This window comes from Lactuca serriola, chromosome 5 (genome assembly GCF_051521515.1).
Source record: "Lactuca serriola cultivar US96UC23 chromosome 5, Lser_US96UC23_V15, whole genome shotgun sequence".
Classification (NCBI taxonomy): Eukaryota; Viridiplantae; Streptophyta; class Magnoliopsida; order Asterales; family Asteraceae; genus Lactuca; species Lactuca serriola.
In genome coordinates this window covers 302,564,939-302,567,848 of record NC_136412.1, presented here as the reverse complement: position 1 = coordinate 302,567,848, position 2,910 = coordinate 302,564,939, and positions in this window count along the sequence as shown.

The following is a 2,910-nucleotide window of genomic DNA, read 5'->3' as shown; positions in this document are numbered from 1 at the left end:
CTAGAGTTGGTTGGCTTACAGCCTTAACTCAACCATTTTGGGTTTGTTGGTCTATTACATGAAGCAGTACCACCCCAACCCCACCATGTAGGGTTTTTTGGCCTCTCACCTCAACTAAACCACCAATATGTCAACATATGCAACAGATAATCAATAATCAGCAAGTACATGTTGATAGATTATACATGTAATAAAGTGGAAGAATCCTTATACTCTTAAGGGTACATGCAACCTATTAGATCTAGTCACAACACTATTGAAGTAACATTCTATTGAAAAACAAGAACCATATAGAAACCCTAGTAATTTCAAAAATCATAAGTTAGGGTTTACATACCTTTTAGTTATTGTTGTAAATAACTAATCAAATCCTTCTTCAACAGCTCTTGGAAGCAAGCACCATAAATCTCATGCCTCTGATGGTTCATACCCAAACTCTGGCAACTAGGAAACTTGAATATAGAAGAGAAGGGGGGCAAATTTTCGGCTATGCTCTTCGCAAAAGGAATGGCCTAGAGGGTTTAAGGCCCTATTTATAATTGCACTAGGAAATCCTAGTAACCTTACTTTGAATATAATGTTATTAATTCAAATTAGGTAATTATCTAATCTCCTAATTATATTAAAGGGATATTCTAGAAACCCTAGAATACTCCTCAAAACCAAGCACCACATGTGGAAATTTCTGGAATCCCTTTTGTTCAACTATTGAGCAATTATAGTTTAGGTCTTTGCACTTTTAATTAATCCAAAAATTAATTCTAATTAATTCTTAATTAAATAATAATAATATTTATTAATATATTATTATCATAATATATCAATAAATTATTTATTGCTATTTATTAATCATATAATAAATCAATAAATCAGTCTCTCTCTCTCTCTCTCTCTCTCTCTCTTTAAAAGTCATCATATTTTACCAGGTTTGGGGGCAACCCAAAAGGAATTTACTAATAGTTCAAGTATATACCAATTTAATTATTGTCTTATACACGTAATCCATCACATGTAACCATACAGTTCTACCAATCTAACAGGTTACTATATCATAACAATTACTCAAAGCCTTCGTGAAAAGATTTACAGGACTGTCTTCTACGACTCTCTCTTTACTATGAGATGACCTTCTTCAACTCTATGTTTGATATAATGATATTTTTTGTTGATATCTCTAAATTTACCATGATATCTCAATTCTTTGGTCAAAGCAACCGCTCCTTCATTATCACAGAAAAGTTTCAATGGCTTCTGAATGGTCAGAACTACTCCAAGATCGCCGATGAAGTTCTTTATCCAAGTCATTTCCTTTGATGCCTCACTTGCTTCTATGGACTTTGATCCACTAGTAGAATCAGCCACCGTGTGTTGCTTGGAACTTTTCTAAGTAACTGCTCCTCCATTTAATAGAAATACCCAGCCAGATTGAGAACGAAGGTTGTCTCTATCTGTTTGAAAGTTGGCGTCACTATACCACTTACTCTCAACGTATCACTACCACCATGGACTAGAACCAAGTCATTTGTCCTTCATAGATACTTAATAATGTTATTCACCGTTGTCCAATGAGCTCTGCCAGGATTTCCCAAAAAGCAACTAACCATGCTTAAAGCAAAAGACACATTAGGGCGAGTACATGTCATAGCATACATGATCAATCCTACAGCCTAAGCATATGAGACTCGACTCATTTATGATATCTCGTCATTTGTACTTGGCATTTGAGTCTTACTCAACTTGGCATTACTCTGAATAGGTAGCTCTCTTTTCTTAGAACTTTCCATACTAAACCATTTTAGTACCTTAGCCAATTATGTACTTTGGCTAAGACCAATTAGTCTTTTCTTTCTAACCCGCAAGATTCTTATCCCAAGAATATAGGTTGTCACTCCTAGATCTTTCATATCAAAACACCTTCCAATACAAGACTTTACTTCATGAAAAGTTGGAATATCGCTTCCTATAAGGAGTATGTCATCAACATACAATACTAGAGAGGTTACAATACTCCCACTAGCCTTGACATACACACATGGCTCATCTTCACTCCTAGTGTAATGTTTGATATTCGGTAAGAAGTCGATTCCACATTGTTTAGGTTTTCTCCTTGGGACTCGGTGAGTTGGAGCCTCAACTCGGCATGTCGGGATGTTATTGGCCGCATAATTTAATGAACCAACTCAGCGAGTTAAGGTGCCTCAACACGGCGAGTTGGCATCTAGGTTGGAAACCCTAATTTTTAGGGTGTTGCACCCTATTTAAAGGCCTTAAGTTCCTTTGGCTGGCCTCCTTATCAGCCTCCATTGTTATCCAAAACCCTAAAACGGGTTGTAGCCTCCATGCATTTAAGCCTTGGAAAGAAGTTTGGTGTTTATTTTGCGTATTGTGCAGGAGTTAGAGGATTTTGAATTTGCTAATCTTAGAGAAGGAAGTCTTGGATCCAGAATCTCTACCCATTTTGCGAGGATTTTGAGGTATCAAGTTTTTGTCTTGATGTATAGACGCTTGGATCTCTCTTTTGGGTTAAATTGTTATGTTGTATCCATGAATTGGATGGATGTTGGGATTAATACGTCCCAAAGCCTTATTCTTCAAGATATGGGGTTTTCATGGACTCTTTTAGCATAAAGGTGCCAAATTTATGGATTTAAGGGCTTCATACATTCATTAAGTCCCTTATTAATCCCTTCTTGAGCTTTTGAGCTTCTTCTAGGCATGCATGAATGTAAAGTTAGCAACTTTACATGGTCTTCCAGCTCTAGGGTGTCAGATCTGCAATTTGGGGCTTTGTCTTTGAATAGTAAGTGCTTAATGGTTAAGCCTTCACTCTTTTAAGTCTAGGGTTTGGGTTTGGACCTATTTCGGTGGTTCCTAGGAGTAAAGTTGGAAACTTTACTCTTTTAGATCTCA